General features: G+C 47.8%; 1 long non-coding RNA gene across 1 annotated transcript in view; it reads left to right on the top strand.

The window, feature by feature from the left end:
* The first annotated feature begins 400 nt into the window (after nt 1–400).
* The window catches only part of LOC128907491 (uncharacterized), a 54,992-nt gene continuing 36,539 nt past the window's right edge, over nt 401–18,853 (top strand). The window contains exon 1 of the long non-coding RNA XR_008465644.1: nt 401–457. This is a non-coding gene — a long non-coding RNA (uncharacterized LOC128907491). The remainder of the gene's footprint in view (nt 458–18,853) is intronic.

The following is an 18,853-nucleotide window of genomic DNA, read 5'->3' as shown; positions in this document are numbered from 1 at the left end:
GTAAATACATTTAAAAATAGTAGGCTGGCTCCCCAGCCCGAAAGAGGAATAATATAGGTCATAGAATCTTCATGGTTGGTTCTCTCTGAATAAAAACACACTTTCCCCTCGTATTCAGTTGAGATATTTCTCTACCCTCTGTTAAATTAGCTGTGTAATTATTCCCGCCAGTGCAGTCTGCGTTTGTTAGCTTCAACAAACTGAACTTTGTGTGTGTGTGTTGGACTAAGAAGTAGCATTTCTCTGTAATGCAGTCAGGGAGCTAGGAGGGACCCAGGCACCAAAATTCTCTATTTTACAAAGGGTTGGGAAGAACTATCTGAAAGACTCTGGCTCCATAACTTGATTTGCAACTTTTCTATCTTTTTTTTTTTTTTTTTTACAGGGCTAGAGAGAGGAGGAAGTCTTCAAGGGAAGTTCTCCAGGGAAAATCCTGCCTGTGAGTCCTGATGCAGCAGTGAGTACACTGTTAGTAGCTGTCATCTCGACAGCTCGCGGGTAGAGATTCCAAAACTGCAATTGATATTTCACATCTGAAATACATGTATATCTCTGTATATAACTTTATATAACATAAATGGAGGGTGAGAAGGGACCACTGGCCCAGCCTGGGCTACAATACAGGACAGCGTCACTGACCCTCTGCGACAGCTCTGGACCACGCTTCCAAAAGAGGCATTCGAGGGCGGCCATCCCTTCCTGCGTGGTTCTGGCAATTAATTGGTGAGCTTTATAAGCGAGTATCTCTGCTCTGCAAACATCTGCAGGGTGGCACAGCTTCCCTCGTGCAGCTCGTCCTTCTGGCCTGGTGGCACGGTGCCTGAGATTTAAGCAACCCGAGCCTCCGAACGGGATGTTGGACTTGGAACCGCAGATTTGAGTGCTTTTCCTTGGTTTTGCTATTGCACAATTCACCTCCACCAAATCCTTTCTGTTTACCTTCTGCCTTTTTTTTCCTTGTGTGCTTAGACTTCAGTCCCCCTGGGGCATGATCTGCCGCTCACGAGTGGTCCGTATTATGCCTTGCAAGATCTTGGATGTGGCCTGACGATATCACTGTAGTGCTAACAGCTAAGGGAACGGGCATTAGCGTTGAGGAGGCGTATCTGAGTAAATACACATATGTTCCACTATTTACAGGACACTTAATTATTTTTGATAGCTAATTAGTGTTTTCTTTATTTTGACATTTTTAGCCTAATATAATACGCGCTACAAAAGATGGTCCATGTGGGATAGGGTTTCCTTCGCTTGGAAAGGAGCCTTTACCTGTCTTTTTTTTTTGTTCTGGTGCATTGAGAAACGCTATCTGAAGGCCCACTAACCATTCTCTTGGTTGCAGCTGATTTTCTTCCTCCTTTGAAGGCTTGACAGTAGAATTTGGTTTCCCTTGAGCAGAAGGGGAAGACTTCTAAAAGCACAGAGGACCGCAAGGAACCTAATTTCACTGGAAGGTTGGGTGCCTAATTGCCCTTTGTGCCATTAAAAAAAAAATATCTCCCCATATGTGTTTTGTTTTGTTTGTGGGCTTTTCCCTCCCCGCGCGGGCAAAAATCGATTGATCAATGTTTGTTACAAAGTTATGAACAAATGTCTCTGGTCTCGCTGATGCATTGATGTCAGCCCAGTGTGTTCTCCTCGCTAACAAAATTAGTTGCAAAGTCAGCAGGAGGCTTGCGAGAACACAGAGCGTGGGTTTTGTTTGCATAGCACACAGGGCTGGCTGCTACTTAAATAACAAATCATCCCCCTCTGCTCACAGATCTTCTGACGGTGGCGGTTTTTGCTTTTGTTTTAGGAATTGTTTGAATAAAAGGTCGTTTACTGCCTTATTGGGGGGGGGGGGGAAACCAACAATGTAAATGTACGGTGGTGTACTGCGCACCGGGGTATTTCAGCAGGTCCGCAAAGGAGGTGGTGCGTGGGAGCTGTGAACAGCCCCAGCCCACCACGCGTGAACACGCGGCTGTCAGCCGGGGGTGCGAGTGGGTTGTGTGGGGCGCTCGGCACCTTCAAGGCACCCAGTGCCGTGGAGACACACGGGATGCGTGGGGTGCTCAGCATCTCCATGGGACCTGGCCCTGCAGAGGCAGGTGGGATGTGCGGGGTGCTCGGCACCTTCACAGGACCCAGTGCTGTGGAGACACACGGGATGTGTGGGGTGCTCAGCATCTCCATGGGACCTGGCCCTGCAGAGGCAGGTGGGATGTGCGGGGTGCTCAGCACCTTCACAGGACCCAGTGCTGTGGAGACACACGGGATGTGTGGGGTGCTCAGCATCTTCATGGGACCTGGCCCTGCAGAGGCAGGTGGGATGTGTGGGGTGCTCAGCACCTCCTAGGGACACAGGGCTGCAGAGGCAGAGGAGCAGGGGAGGCTGCCAATCTGCAAACAAATGGGCATCCCATCCTGACCCTGGAGAAGAAAGCCAAGCAAAGGAGAGCGGGGGAGAGGAGGGCTTTGGTGCCGGCACCGCTGTATTTAGCTTCTCTTGCCCCAGTGGGCTCATTTCTAGTGGGTGCTGAGTGCTTGGTCTCTGATTACCAAGGCACGGGTGCCATCGTCACTGGGATGTGGCGTATGCCCGTAGCTAAGGGGTGCGGTTGGTGAATCAGGACACCAGCATCCTGCAGGAGCAAGTTCAGGGCAATGTTATTTGGCCCCTCAGCTCCCAACAGGGCATGCTGACAATGACCTCATTCATCCTATAACTTGCAAAAACAGAGACTGCTGATTGTGGCTTGGCAACCACCTTTAATGGTTGGTGGTTCAGAAGGTTGACTGGTCCCTTGAAAGCCTTGGGCTGGAATGGTAAAGGTCTTGAACACCCTGGTCAAATTGGCTGTCACTGGAGCAATGAGGTATTGGTGCTCTAACGAGTGCCCCCCTCCACGTGCTCTTCCAATATTTAACCCGCACATTTACCAAGACTGACCTTTAAGTGCTCTGGCTGAGACTTGATATTAATGGCTGCCAAAGCAGATGGTATTTGCCACCCTCGATGTTCCCATTTATCCCCTGCCCCTCACCTTGGGCTTCCTGCTGGCTGCGTGTGAGCAAGTCCCCTCCTGACACCCTGCTCAGGCGCAGGGGGTCACACTTGCAGGGGCATCCCTCCAGATCCTTGGGGACAGACTTCAGAGCTGGGTGGGATCACAGACCCAGGGTAGCCTCCAGCCTACATTGAGTTGCTGCCGTTGCTTGTTGCCCCTCCAGTAGGACTGCTACCTGGTGCAGCACCTCCACCGTGGGCGCTGCTTCCATCCGCAACCTATTTTGTAGCAAGACAAGAAAGTAAAAAGGGTTGGATGCTGGCTGTTGTGGGCGTCTTTGCCCTCCCTGCCTGGTCTGCGGAGCAAAACGTGCCCGGAGGCTGGGAAGACGGCTTGCTGGCAGCTCTGCATCTTTTACTTGCTTTGCAGTTCATTTGTGATGAGGCTCTGATCTACTGTAGTTTTACAACTTTTCTCTCTCTTTTCCTTCAGGCTTTAAGTCTTGCAGTGGTATTAAGCTGTCTTATGTTTTACTTCACTTACATTCAATATTTACATGTTATTTTTAATGTATATAAACAAACGTACTGGTGGCACTGTAACAAAATGTAATTACCGCACCCTCCCGCCTCTTTCTCCAATGTTTCTTGGGGAAACATTTGGTTCACAGCAGGAACCAAAAAAGCGCAAAATTAAGAGATATGTTTTTAATTTATGGGAGTTCTTAAAAGGCTCCTTTAGGTTCAGATTAAACCCTACTGCAGGTTCAAGGGAAAGTTTAAGAAAAATCGATTTTCCCAGGCAAAAAAAAGAGCAAAACCACTGCAGTTTATTATAGCGTCCTTTGTTACTTGAATCAATAGCTCTGTTCCCATGAATGGCCGAATAATCACTTTTTATATAACGTTAGTATACACACAGACTTATCTCCTCCAGACTTTGTTGTTGAACCTGCGGTAAAATATTTTTGATCATTAACAGTTTCTTGCTCTTATCCTTGTTTAATTTTTTCCCATAGCTGAGTCTTGCTCTGAGCTCGAAATGCGGTGATTATTCCCTGCTGTGGCACTGGCAAGAAGTATAAAGACGTTGCAGATAAATTAATGTTTTTCCAAGAAAGTGTAAGCAATGCCCAGCATAACAGTAGCTAAATGCGGCATCGTTTGGGTTTCTTTTCGACTGGGAATATTTTCAAACTGTTTCAGAATCGCTAACAGCGAGAGGAAGCACACCCATCTTCGCAAACAGCCGTGTTTCAGCAGCAACCGCGTGGGTAAAACGCGTCTGAGGAAGGGCTGGTTGGTTTTGTCCCATCCTGAATTGGGGCAGGTATTTTTCAGTGCTCTGTTGGCTGCGCGTGCCGTGAAGAGCCCCGTCCCCCTTTCCCTCTGCAGGAGGAGTTATTTTTTTTTTTCCTTCGGGGGATTCCCAGCCCTGCGTGGGGATGGGAGTGTTTGTTATGAGTAGAGGTTACAGACCTGTAGCAGGACGGGTGTGCGGGTACCTGTGTGTTAGAGGTGTGACGGGAGGACACTCCAGCAAGAGGCTTCCTATTGTCTTTAATAGTCGTGCTGTCTTAATTACGATATTGCAAATTGCCTTGCAAGGACATGATCCCTTCAAAAATCAGGCAGAACACGCCTCGGAAAGGCTGACTGAAAACAAAAGGCTTTTTCTGTTTTGTTTCAGTAATTCATACTTATTACTGCTTTGTATTTTAAGCCTCACCTTTTCCCACTTACAAACAGTTACATTATTAAAAAGATATTTTCAGCCGATAGTAACCTTGGCAGTAGTTGTCAAGGCTAATAGTTTGACATTTCAGATCACCCACAACTAATCAGCCGAACGTGGCAGCACATCCGAGAGGGCCATTAGGGATGTGCGGCTGCAGCCTGGCGTGCCCAGGCGGCGCTGGTAGCTGCTCGGTAGCCTGCTGGATCGCCCTCGCGGCCTGGGCACGTGGCAGAAGAAAAAGGGCTTTCAAAGAGCTGGGGAGCACCCAGGCACGAGGGCATAAGCTCTGCTCTTGAATGGCATGTATGGTAAGCACCTAGTCTTCCCTTCCAGCTTCTGCAAGGGGCTTTCTCCATCTCCTGAACAGCGGGACTTGCGGTGACCTTTCGCAGGGTCTCTTGCCTGTCACCCAAAATGATCCGTGGGCAATGGTTTCCATAGTTATCCACATTCCTGGAAGCTCAGGGAAGTTCAAAGAAAGCCACACGTTGTATCCAGTCTCTCTGAAATCCTCCAGTGTCTGGGCCCGGAAGCCCAAAAAGAAAAAAAAAAGGACAAAAAGGAACAAATAACTGTCCTGCTTCTCAGGTCTCTTGCACGGCAGAGTTGTTCAGGATATTTCTTAAAGCGTTTGAGCTTGTTGACTGCCGAGGAAATAGTATATCTGCTCAGGTGCTGGCCAGGCTTTGCATCTACTGGGAAAGAGCTTTGAAGCGAAGAGCTTTGGAACAGCTTTTTCTAAGAGATTTGGAAGCCACCTGAGCGACCACGGCTCTGCCCCAGGATGTGGCACACACCTCTCTGGCCTCTGTTTTTGTCCAGGATTGGGGTTAGGACAGACATCTTGTTCTGCAAAATGCTCCAAGGCACGTGATAAATTAATTTAAGCCCGAGTGTGAGGTGGTCTTTATAGCACATTGGAATGCAGGAGAGGTGGGTTCTGGGCTGAGAACCAGCTTCTGCAAAAGTTTTGACATGGACTTGGGACTAGAAAGGGAGAAAAAATCCTACCTTGGCATCTTGCTAGCCGGCCTCTGTGTGATGGTGTGGATACAGACAGAACAGGCTGACCTCCATAGGGCATTCTGTTTCCTAAAAAGCTCAGCTGATGTTGTTTGTGTTTCCAGGGGTGCGCCCGGGGTAAACCCTCAGGAGATGGCCCTGTTCTCACCAACAGGCGAAGTCAGCCTTCCTGAGGTGTCTCCACTGGGAACCTCTGAGCAGCTGCTCTGGTTTCATGAAGGGCACAAACAACCGCCTGGTCTTGCTCTCGTTTAGTAGGACAAAGCCATAAAAACAGTTCAGGGCGTCTTTGTGGCTTTGTCTTTGTAAAGAACTTTTGCTGCAGAGCATGTCCAAAATGCACTGAATTGGCAGAGAAAGATGCAGGTGAGGTCTCTGCTAATCTCCACTTAAATCTTCAAATGATTGAAGTATCCAGTCTTAGTGATGGCATGAAGAAGTCAATGTTGTGTGTGGTTCCTCCAGTGCCCACTTAAAGGTAACATGTTTGCAGGGACACAGTTCAGCATATAAAAGACAAGGTTCCACCTGGTTACAGCACCTTGGAGTAAATGGTGAATGCTAGGACTTTTTTTTTTTTTCTACTTTTTCCTCTTCAGAAACAGTGAAGTAGAAGTAGTTTAATACGTCTGACACTTCTGTAAGTAAACATTTGCTCTGACACCCACCTGAGAACATTAAAGAAAAGGTGCAAGGTGTTTGCAGAGCAAATCTAGAGTCACAAACAAGCTTTTTTCCTGAGTCTGTCCAAACCAGCAGCACTGCCCATCTGTTACATGTGAAACTGGGGGGCCGCATCTACCCAGGGGAGTATGTAGGTCTTATTTCTAATTGCATCGCATCATGGTAATGGTCTGGGGGAAGAAACTTGTCTGGGGTACGCTCGTTTTTTCCCTTACCACTCTTGTCAATAAGAATGTTTCAGTGAGCTCTTTATTCATTGTAGATGGGGTTTTGTGGAGCTCAGGGCGTAACATCCCTTGTGTCTCTTGTCCGACTAGCTGGAGCCTGGACGAAAACTTTGATTTTTCTCAATGCTCGTGACCGCTGGCGCCTGGCAGCAGGTGGGGTGTTTCAGCCTTCTGGGGCTAATTATCTGTATTGCAGCACAGAATTATGGCTTCTTCAGGCAAGCATTTAAAATCCCAAACCTGTCCATTCTCGTGTGCCCTCAGTGCAATCCAGCCCACTTGCCAGAGCGGCTATGGCAATTAAATTGTCCCCATATATATATATATATAGTATTATATTAGATTTTTATAGTATTTATATTAGACTTTTATAGTATATATAGTATATAATACTATATATTAGACTTTTATAGTATATATAGTATATAATATTCATATATAGTCTTATATTAGGCTTTTAACATCGCTGTTATAAAAATATTGTCTATACAGATGTCACGACTTTAAAAGTGGCAAAATAATTTGCAGGTACCTTTCCATTGCAAGATGCACCCAGTGACTGGTGACAGGCAGCATATTGTCCAGGAATGGTTAAAAATAGTTGACTGACTTAAACGCGGAGGGCACTTCGACTGGAGGGTGGGAAGTAACAAGTGAGCCAAAACTGAAAGTGCAGTTTAGCTGCTATATGCCTCTACTCCTGATGTATAGATAACCATTTTCCTGCTGTGGACATGGAGGTATTGCATTACTAGCTGGGCTTGTGCATTCCAGACACATAAAACCCCTCCGGTGCACAAAGTTCAGAAGCATTTGGAGCCGTGGCTGGAAGAAGGAAACCTTGGGTTGGTGGATGCTGAGAACGTGAGGAGTGAAAATCTTCAGTTTAGTTGGTGGGAAATCCTTGCATGTCTTATTCCATCGCCATGAGGATGCCTGGATATCCGGACCACTTTTGGCTATACCTCATTATTCAGATAGTGCCTGTTCTCACTCATGTATGCCCTAGGCAAGTACCTCGTTAGAGCGTTGGGAGGGGAAAAAAACCCGGTCACCTATGGGTTTGTGTTGCTTTTGAGCTCCTGCTGTTTGTAGGTGCCTTCTACTAATGGAAACACTTCTTCCTCTTTTCTGCCCTTTGACAACTGCTTGAGTTTTGGGGAAAGAATAAGGAGAAAGCATGAACTAAAACATCTTTGTTTGCTGGGATTTTTCCTCATCGGCTTAATTGCAATAACATTTATATCGCATAATATAGTGCAGCAGGGTTGTAATTTTCCTATCATCCAAATTGCAGGCTGAAAATTGTGTTAAGAAAAGGATTGTAGAGAATGAATTGCTGCTTTCAAAATGCCTACTGTTTACTGACAATGTGACTGGCAAACGGTTAACCAAAGGCAGGGTGAGTTTGGGTATAACGTTAGTGAACTCTAGCATGGTGTTTCTAAACACATCTCAACGCGCACTGAATAATACATTTTTAACTAAAAGCAACTGTCTCTCTTCAAACACGCCCTTTGGAAAAAAAAAAAGACACATTCAATACGCCTAATTCTGTGTCCGTTTATTACTTAAGGAAAGACTATTACTTAAGGAAAGGGACTTCTTGACTTCAATTTCCACTGTTATTTGAATGTTTTTACGTCCCTATGAGACCCGTCAGCTTTACCTGTTTCTAAGCAGCTCGGCTTTCCTGGGGCAGTGATTTCGATGATGTTCAGAAGGGACACAAAGGGCTGCTTCCCAATAGCCGAACAGTCGGTTGGATGAGCTAGAGAAACTCATTGAGGTAATTTAGGTCCTTTATGAAACCCCAGTATTTCTGAGCTCTGAAACGCCTTTCTGCCTTGGTACAGGTGAGAGATGGGTGGGAAACACTGCTTTGACACTTTGTGAAATTTTCTTCTGCGTACACATTTGAATATAGGTCGGATATGGAAGTCAAAACGGTAGCAATTTAAAAGGTTATTTTTTTTTTAACACAAATTAAGTCATGACTGAATACAGGACTTTCAAAATGTACCTGTTTTCTGTGCTCACAGAAAAACATTTTTGTGGATTGTAAGTTGGTAGCTTCTGGGTGGGGTTGCAATGTGTATTTTTTATTTTTTGGCTGCTAATAGAGGCCTTTGGCTGCTAATTTTTTGCTTCGTTTTAGAAACACAAGCGTTGCAAGGCTGTTTTTTTGCAAAGGAACTTAATTTTAGAAAGCGGACCGTGGCAGCGCATCATCTGGGTTTTCAAGCGTGTTTGGGCCTGGAGGGTTTGCCTGGATGCCATTGGGTTGGTCCTGTTGTCCCATCCCAATTTGGGTCTCGGTTTTGCACGTAGATCCTGTAATCAGCTTGGTGTTTTAGTTCAGGCCCGTACCTAATGTTAACAGGAAGGGGTTTATTCGTTGAATGAGCGGGAGTGCTGTGTGATCAGGGAGAACAAAAAGCAGACAGTTTCGTTCCTGTACGCTCCGATTTGCTTTCAGGCTTTTCTGGTTCAGTCAACTGCGATGCTTTGCTGGACACGTTAAAATGCATTAAAGTGCCTGGCGCATCAAACGCCCAAAGTCCTGCGGCGTAGCTGGGAGATGCTGCAGCATCCATATTCACAGCGCCCTGCCTCCGCCCTGGCGCGAGGCGCCGGGGAGCGTTTCTGCTGCTAACGCGGAACGCACGGGTTCATAAGAAGTAAATGACGACCGGTTAATTTAACGTGATGGGTTGCTTTGGTATATCAGAATAATTCTTATTAATTGTTTTGAAAAACCCAGCGCGGTCATGCTCGGAATGAATGCAGGCAGCTTGTGAAATTGCCAGTTTAATTAGCGGGTTTTGCAAGGCTGCAAAAAAGTTGCTGAATGAACTTGTCTTCTCATTGAGTAGCCCCATGCTGTGCGTGTAAGCATGTACTATCTCCATCTTGCTTCCAAGCTTAGTTTTAGCTGTCAGGAAAAAAAAAAAAAGATCTGATATTTGAGTCTTCTCTTAATTTTTATATACTATTCCACAACACAATTGGGGTTTCATTTTTTTTCTAGAGGTGCCAAACAGGGTTAGTTTAGTAAAAAGTATACTGTGCCTCTCTTGCTCATGCTCTGCTTGGTCTGTAAATTAGTTCTGTAAACGTTACTTACAGCAAGTATTAAGCTCCTTGTACCAGATAAAGGAGCTGACTGTGCTGGGAATAAAGCATTCTGCATGTATAATTCTGCCACAGTGTCTTTTGATTATTTAAACCTTATTTTTTTTTTCTTCTTTCCATGATTTCTTGCTGGAAGAACTTCTTTGCACGTTGCCAGAGCCGAGGCCTTAAAGTTTTGAAGCACCAGGTGAAGAAAGCAATTTCATGGTTCATGCCACCATTAATGTTCTGTTGTAATCTCCAGCGAGCAAGCCCCTTCCGTTTAAGTTTGGGATAATGAAGGGTTTAACTTTTCGGTTCTGTCAAATTAGTTGTGGGAGCGAGAAGAGAGGCCCGCTTCCCTTTTGGTTTTGCGGAGATTGCCTGCACAGACAAATAAGTGAGCATTACAGGTGATTCTTTCTTTGCGCAGAGGTAGAGAGGTTCCATTTATTGCCATCAAATGCATTAAGCTGGAAGTCAAAGCCCTTAGCTTTTTGCTTGCTGCTAGTCTGGACCAGAAGACAATCAAACCATAAGGGTCATTTTCTGCATGAGCTAACCTTTTCCTCTCTTATGGTTTGAAGCCTTTGTTGACAATGAGATGCTCAGTGGGAACATTAAATTAACACTTCATATTCGTGGCTGTAAATTTACTGGCAAGCTGAGGAAAAGTCAGGGAAAACAAACACTCCATCATTTCTGCTTCATTTAGCTGCTGAATGGGGACACTCTCACCTGCAGAGAAAAGAGGTCAGGGCAAACAGGGATAATTTTAATCTGACTCTCAGCCTAGTCTTTAGTGGCAGTGGATTGTGTTGCATTCTGCGCTGAAAGTAAAGGTGAGAGCGAGGTGAGAGCAAGAAAATGGATAAGTACTATGTGAAATGCTTAAGAGACCTTGTCGCAGGCAGGCAGGGATGGATGGCTGGGCTGGTTACTACGGAAACTAGCAGGCTAAATACTATTAATTTTGCAAACTACGAAATCAGTTTGCTCTCAGATAATAGCTGCATTGAGATTTCCTTGTCAGCCAGGAGATAACGCCGAATTCCTCTGCTGAAGGTTTAAAAAAACTAACTGTTTTTCTTTCACTCGGAGATAACGATGCTCCATGGTGACTTCATCCAAGTTGTGTGTTAAATGTCTGCTGTCTCTTTCCCGGGTCATGGCGATGGCTTTCAGGGGCTGATGGGCAAATAACGCTTGTTTGCTGCAGCGCTGGCTAGCGTGACAGCGCTTGCTTGTCACCAGCCATTAGCGTGTGTGTAATTGGAGCCCAAGTTCCCAAAGCGCTCGGGGTGTCTCAAAACTTGGCTGTTCGTGGGTTTTGCCTTATTCTGTCAGCAGATGAATGCTATAAATCCTGTGAAAAGGGGAACACTTATTACAGAAAGATGCCTGGAGATTGGAACGAGATGGTTGAAATAATGCGTGTTTGAGCTGCGGTGCTTGCATTTGCCTGTGTTGCTGGATATCCATGTTTGTCAAAAATCTGACAGTAAAGGGGTTTAGATATTTGAATTATATTTGGTGGGCGTTGCTTCTGCGGCAGGATTCAAGCCCAGTGATGAAGGAAGAGGTCCCACCTCTGGCAGTGGAGCAGGGAGGGGAGGCCCTTGGGAGCACGATGGCATTTTGGAGGGTGGGGTGAGCGGGGTGTTGGCTGTTTCCAATGGGAAACACCGCTTTTTCCTCCAGCTCCAAGGGCGGTTCCTCCCGTGTCCCCCCCTCCCCAGGGCAGGGCTGCTCCTGGGGAAGGGGCCCTGGCTGCTGCGGGGGTCCGGGGGACCTGCCCGGTGGTCTCGGCGGTGCCTTGTGCTGCTCCTGCCTCATTTCCCGCGGGGCGGCGGGGTCAGGCTGGTGTTTAGCCCGCGGTAATGATCTCGTTAGGGAGCTGAATGGACCACCGGCTGCCCCACCGGGGCTCACCCGGGAGCCGGCTGCCCGCCGGCCGGGCTGAGCATCCCCGGGGGCGGTGGGAGAGCCGGCGAGAGGGAAGCAGCGAGCAGCAGAGAGAAGGAGATTAAGAAGCTGAGAAAGTGACAAGCCGATAATAGAAAACACTTTCAATAGTCGTAATCCTTGACATGCAAGGACAAATAGGAATGCTTTTGTTCTCGAATTTAGATTAACTTTCGGTTCAGGAGTAAAACTTCAAGTAACTTGGTACGCCTGCATCTCCCGGCGTACCATGCAAAATGCAAGTTTGTAGTTCATTGCCACTGACCTCCTGGAAGTGCTCCTTTCCACAGCCATTGAGGGAAACGGCTCGGGCAGATAACAGCGTGGAGGTGAAATGTGAAGCACAAGATGATTTTTTCAAAATTATCTTTTCCTCTGGTTCCTCTTGGGGTGGCTTTTCCTCTGCTGCAGCGTCCCCAGCCTGTCCACACCAGGCAGAGCTGGAAGCATCTTTTAAATACATTTCTTAGTGCACTTAGGAGAAAACAGGCTTCAACAAGAGGGCTTTGCAAATCAGGCAGTTTGTATGGGCACACGACTTCTCAGGAAAGTCTGAGGCAGTGAGAAAAGAGACTTGTGTGGAGCGGTGACATTTTTATGATAATTAGAGATGTCACGGGGAGTAACAGTAAAGGGAACTGCATAAAATAAATATAATAAATTCAAATACAACTTATTTTTGGCCAAATGGCTTTCTGGTCCAACCGTGGAGAATTGCAATACCATACAACAGTGCTACAGATATTTTAATTAGCTTTTCTTGCCTGCTGAGAGGCTGGAATAAATCTCTGTTTACCTGTGTTTGGTAATTTGGCGTGTGAGCAAGGGCCTGGAGAGGAAAAGATGCTCCCTGGATGGCAAGAAGGGAGAGACTTTAAGGTCCTTAAACAAACTGGGGGGAGGAGGTGGGTCAATTAACTAAAAAAAAATCTCTCCAAAGGTAACCAAGCGTTGCTGGGAATACTGTGCGTGGCTTCTCCCCACTGCCGTGAAAAAGGCGGCTGTGAAATAAACAGCAAAAGAAATGAGCTACATTAGCCAGACTAATGAATTCACAAATTGTTAGCAGACTAGGGGTGCCTGACATCCTTACTGAGGAGGGCAAAGGCATCAAAACACATCCCCCCTCCCGGGCATTCCTGCTGGTGGCCAAGGAGATGAGCTGAGGTTGCCTCAAAGGCTGGTGCCGAGGGAGGAGAGAAAAATGCGGGCAGGCTGCGTGGGCTGAGGGTGGCCGGCCGGCCGGCACGGGCAGCAGCCCTGGGCTGGCAGACAATGGTGCTTCACCGAGGCAGGGCTCCTGAAGCCTGGGTTTTATCCAGGGAGGATGACTGACAGCCTTCTCTTGCGCTTTCCTAGCTGCCGAGGACGTTCCTGCACTGGGCACCCTGGGGAGCCCGGCTGGGGCTGGCAGGCTGTGCTGGAGGAGGGCAGGGCAGCCTGGGAGGTACGCTTTTTCCTTTTTCTCTCTTTTAGCCGGAATGGGCGTTTTGGCAGGTGTTTCTAGAGGTGCTGTCTCTGTGCAGCCCCCAGCGTGTCAGATCGCCGTGCCAATTTTCAGGATCGGCTGGGTGCTGTGCTATGTTAGACGCTGGGATGGAGCGGCTGGCACCTCACGTGCCTCCTTTCCTCCTTCTCCTGATGTGCTTGTCTCCGCAATGCTGCGGGCATGTCCCCAGCTAGCCGGCCTCCCCAGGCATGCTGCTTTGCAAATCCGTAACGTGTGCAAAGCCATTAATTGAGGGCTTTAATTTCTTAATCCCAGCCCAATCTGAGACAAGTGCTGTTCTGGCAAGTCTGAGGAGGAGGATGTGTCCTTTTTGAACCTCAATAGTTGATGGTGGCCTCCAGTCAGTGGCAGCTTGTGTTTGTAGTTTTACTGCTGATCTTTACTCTTCAGTCCGAGAGAGCGCAGCGAGCTCCAGTTCTGCTGCTGGGCACGGTCCCCAAATAGACACAGGCCTCCCATGGCTGTAGGAAACTTGCCTTGCTCTGAGTTGGCCAATGTTCACTTGAACTTATTTTTTAATGGAGGTCAAGTTGGCTACAGTCACTCCTTTTGCTTGGCTTCCACCCCTGTGGCTTTAGGAGCTGGAGGGTTGATCAGAGTATGGCATACTCAGTTATCAGTGGATTTATGAATTGTGGCACAAATGGGGTCTCCGCTGTAAGCCCCAATGGCAAGCTCGCTGCTCATCCACCGCAAGAGCAGAAATGGGGTTACTCCCAATCACTGCTTGAATTTTTGCTTGGAGTCTCACACTTGACCGCTCCTAGCAAGCCGTAACTGTTTGAGTTACTCATAGGGATTTTGGGGGTTGGAATGCAGCCTTGTGCGGGGAGGTTAACACTCAACTCCCACACAAGCTGGAACGAAGCAGCTAGGCCCGCCTCATGGGTGTGTTGCCTTTGGAGAATGCTTCAAACACCGGGAAAATCTGCAGAGCTCAAGGCTGTGGGAGCCTTAAGTCATTGCTGCTGAGGACGCCTGGTGCTGATAGCACGCTCAGAGAGAAAAATCATCTGAGGTTTCCGGTGGGGACTTTTTGCCTACAGTAGGAGGGACATCGTCATTGAGCGAAGTGCTGCTTTGGTGTATCTCTACCCTCTTGGGGAAAGGGGTTGTGTGGATTTTGGGGAATGGCGTGGGGGGAAGAGAGCCCAGCCTGGGATCAGGGCCTGGTGGTGGGGCCCTCTGATCCCATGCTGGACCTGGCTCGATGTTTGAGACCCCTGAAGAGTGAAGAGGAGCAGTGGAGTTTGTCTCCCATTGCCTCAGAGCAGCCCTTTAAGGGGGTGCAAGCTGTGAGCGAGGTCGAAGCTGTACTGATGGATGCTTATGTCCAAACCCAGCAGCGCTGCTGGTGAGCTGCCGACGTCTAGGGAGGAAAGCCTTCCTCCCAGGAAGGTTCTGCTCAACCCAAAGCTTTGGGAGCTTGGGGTCTGGCCCAGGGTTGCTGTTTCCAGAGGAATTGCTGGGGCAGGCAGGCGTGAGGAGTCCAGGGCGAAGCCAGCAGAGCTCCCCAGGTGCCCCAAGCGGTGGGATGTGCGGAGTGGGCAGGGGCACGGGCAGTGGTGGGGCAGGATCTCCTTGGCATGGCTCTGAGCAGCCCTGTATCCTCCTGTGTGTCTATGGGGTGGGCTTACACCAGCTGATCTTGCCTTGGGTGCAGAGCAAGAGTTGCTTTGCCTCTGTGAAAATATTACCATTTATTTTACTGGCCTCTTAAAAGATAAGGTTGAAACATGCAGTCCTGCAGCTGAGAAGAGAAAATAAAGAGGATCAGACACAACCTCCGTGTACACATGATAATTTCTAGTCTTGGCTTATCTTGTAGGAATTATAAGATACCGAGTAGGAAATAAATCATAATGTCAGGAGCAAATGCCATTTTCTTTCTTGGTGATTTGCAGCATCGCAGTCAAACAGATAGATTTCATTCCCTCTCGTAGGATTCTCCCCTTTAATTGAATTATGCCCCCACTAGCAAATGGGATTCATTCTTTGAGATACGGGGAAATTACCATTTGATGAAACAATGCTTTCCTCCTTTCTCACCTGCACAAACATCCTTCAGGAAAACTATTATGCAGATATCCTTGATTACAGACTATTGTTCCTTTTGATCTCTAGCTTCGTTTATCATAACAACAGTGTAATACCGCATGAATATTATACAGCGAGTGCACGGATGCATTTGAACTGTCCTCGACAATTGTTTGTTGGCTATTTTATTAGAACTTCAAAAGAGTTTTTTTTAGTTCTATTTAATTAACACGCTCTCTGCTGCAGACAGCTAATTGACAGGCAGATACTGTATCGGGGAATCGCATGGTGCATCACAGCATCTTTATTCACTTCCTCTTCTCAGGGGTGGGGTATTTCAGAATAATTAATGCTAACAACCACCAGGAACCCGATTTCCTGATAAATTATGAACCTCAATAATCTGAAGCGATAGAGGTATTTCTGTGCTTAGAAGACTTGGAATATTGACTCTCTTGTAACTACAGCCGTCGGTCTTTTGAGGCGTATTTTTCAGATTTGTAGTGTTAAGTGATCTTTGTCTTCAGTTCAGACTTTCATTTCATTCCTGATTTTCACAGTTGGGAAGAAATTGAGAGCTTCAAGTCCAAAACCCAGAAGGCAAGTGAGGGAAGCCAACCTGTGTAAGCATTCCTTTTCAGCTGACGCAATGGTTTGGGAGGGGAAAGGCTTATCCCTGAGTCTTGTGTTCTTGGGGCTAGCAACAGAGAGATGCCTCTGCAGGAGGCATCGTATTGTCGGCTGATCTGTGGAGGAAATACGTAAAGGCAAGGGAGGAGACTTGTTAACGTTGCACTTGTTAATATTATTTTTTTTTTTGTAATTGGCTCTTGTAGTGCAACTTCTTTTAAGAAGTCCCTTCCCCTTGTTACGGAGGGTTTCACCTCCTCTTGGCACAGTGGGCAGGGAAGGTGGCAGTGGGCAGCCATGGAAGGGAAAGCATCAAAACGGAATCTGCCCTCTGGAAAGTTTCGGGTCCCCCTGGGGTGACTGTGTCTGAAGACTTCGGTTTCCCGGGCTCCTGGGCTTGCTCATGTCCTACCCCTGCACCGTGCTGAGCACCAGCTCAGTTGTGCGTGAAGGGGCAGAGACCTCTGGGGAGCATCTTCGGTGAGAAGGGGCAGCTCTTAAGATGACGGATTAATTACATTAAATAAATTGGCCTTGACAAACCTGCTATGGTTTTAAAACTATTTTCTACTGGTCCTAAATATGTACCTAGCACTGCGTATCCTCCTTTCTGTATAAACTTGCCAGAGTGCGTTTGAAAAATGAGTGGGCAAACCCGGCAAGGTTGGTAACAAAATCGCTCTCCGTCTACGAGGTGGAGGGGTGGCAACTAATCTGATTACAGTAACGCCATTTCTAATCAATTTACTCAGAGTGGCGACTGCTGATCTGAACCATTATTACCGAGCTTATGCTGCTTACAGGAGTTGCAATAAACATGCAAAAAATCCGTCTGCACGGTGTGGGCGCGCACCTCTTGGAGCAGAGGCTGGGCGCTCTCCCCTTGTGCGTGGGATGATGCCCATCGAAAGCCCCGGAGCTCAGTGCCGCCCGGGCAAAGCCGCTCCCCCCTCAGCTCCGGTAGCCCCTAGCCTCGCACACCCACACAGAGGGATTTCTGCAGCATCCCTGCCTCCGGGAGGCTGGTGTGTGCCTGCCTCGGCCAAGGACTTCTAGGGGCTTCCTATTCCATGGGCACGGTGGGTTGGTTCGCCTGCCCCGTAATTACTGCCTCTGTAATTCATAGGACGGATTTGTTCTTTAGCACGTTCGGGCAGTAAATTTACTAGCCAAGTGCAAAATATTATAAGGAGCTTTGAAGCCATGAGCTCTTTTCTGAGGCTTTCTGGGCTCTGTGAGAGCACGTCTGAGGTTTGGCGGTTCCTCAGGCGTAGACCCCGCCGTGCTGCGTAACCCACCTCTGAGCAGCTCTGCCCTGCGCAGGCTCACGGCCCCGCGCTTTCCCAAGGCAGACGTGTGCCATTTCATTTCAAGCATAAAATCGATGCTTACTCCAGCAATATGAGAACCAAAAGGAAAGAAAGCATAAAAATCATTATTTACTGATTCAGTGGCTAGTTCCATTTTATTAGTTTCACATCTCTTACGGAGTTAATTACGGCAAATCTCATTAACTGCATGGAGTGGGCTGGAGAGTGGCTTTCCGGCGGCTGGCTGCTGATGTAGACGTAGTGCCTCAGCACTGGTAGTGATCATCGAGAAATCTTGATTTCCCACAGCGACAGGCTTGGTGCTAATTTACGTCGTCCCTTCCAGCGCATGCTGGTGTTCAGTGGTGAAGACTTAAAACTCTGCTTGTCCCGTTGGATGAATTCTTTGCGCTCCTGTAGAAACCCCACCTTCCTGAAGAACAAAAAAAAAAAAAAAAACCACCTTTAAGGCCAAACACCTTCCAGGAACATCGGTGTTGCTTCTGGGATGAATCTGAGATTATTTTGCTGTCGTTCCCAAACCGCTGCCTGCAAAACGTGCTGCTGTTGCTCCCAGCCACTTGAAATCGTCTCCGCCACAGCTGTGCCAATGCAGAGGTCATGAGGCGGCTGCTCAGCCCACTGGAAGACCCTTAGAGCCCCCCCCGCCCCGGCAACCTGTGTGTGGCTGCAGCATCCCTCCCTTATAGCATCCCTCTCCAAAGCTCCAGGGAAAGAGGTACCTCCAAAGTAAGGAGGGTCTCACCACTGCGTAAGGGTTGTTAGGATCCTTTCCATCATATGGTGACTGTGCTAATCACGCAGGAGGGGAAAGGGTAAATCAAAGCTCCAACATGTAAATATTGAATTTCACATAATTATCTGTTCTGTATCTCTTGATGCGAAAGAGCCTCACGTGTGCCGAGAGGCCAGGAACACCGATTCCTCAGCTGGGTGGTTTGTTACCTCTACATTAAACTGCTGGTTCACTGGGATATGGGGCTCCACTGCTGCTCCCTCCCTGCCTGGCAGCTCTCTGTGGTGCCTGTTGTAAATCGCCTTCCTCAGGGTAGAAAGCAAAGCAGAAGTTCAGAGGTCTATTTCCGAGTCCTGTTCTTAAGCAATCAAAAAGGAAAAAAAATGAAGTTTCTTTCAGCCTTCCTAAAGCTTCAGAGGGTTTTAGGAAGGCAGCTGCCAGAACTAGATTTTTTAACTAAAAACAAAGTACGCCAACAGACTCCAGCTGCTGGAAAGTTGAGGGAAAAGGGAAATATTCTTTCATTTGAGATAAATGGAGGGCACTGCTGATAGTTGTCCAACAGACTGTCTGGAGGTTTTGCCGTGTCTCCCTTTTGGCTGTTAGCAGGTTTGGAGGGGTGGAGAGGGCTGTGCTCGATCTGTAATGCAGCGCGGAGAACGTCTGGGGGCTTTGCTGCGCCTGGCCGGGCTTCCAGGCCCCCGACTTGGTGTTTTGATTCAAACCAACGTTGTGTTTCTGCCTTTCAAGAGCCGTGTGGCAGGTGTGAGATAGCGCGGCGCCGCGGGAAGGCTTTGATTGCCGCAACTTTCAGCACATGCCGATGGCTCCATTTGATTCCCGACAATAAAACCCGTGTTTGACTT

The sequence above is a fragment of the Rissa tridactyla genome, chromosome 3, assembly GCF_028500815.1.
Source record: "Rissa tridactyla isolate bRisTri1 chromosome 3, bRisTri1.patW.cur.20221130, whole genome shotgun sequence".
Lineage (NCBI taxonomy): Eukaryota > Metazoa > Chordata > Aves > Charadriiformes > Laridae > Rissa > Rissa tridactyla.
This window is presented reverse-complemented; position numbering and strand designations above follow the sequence as displayed.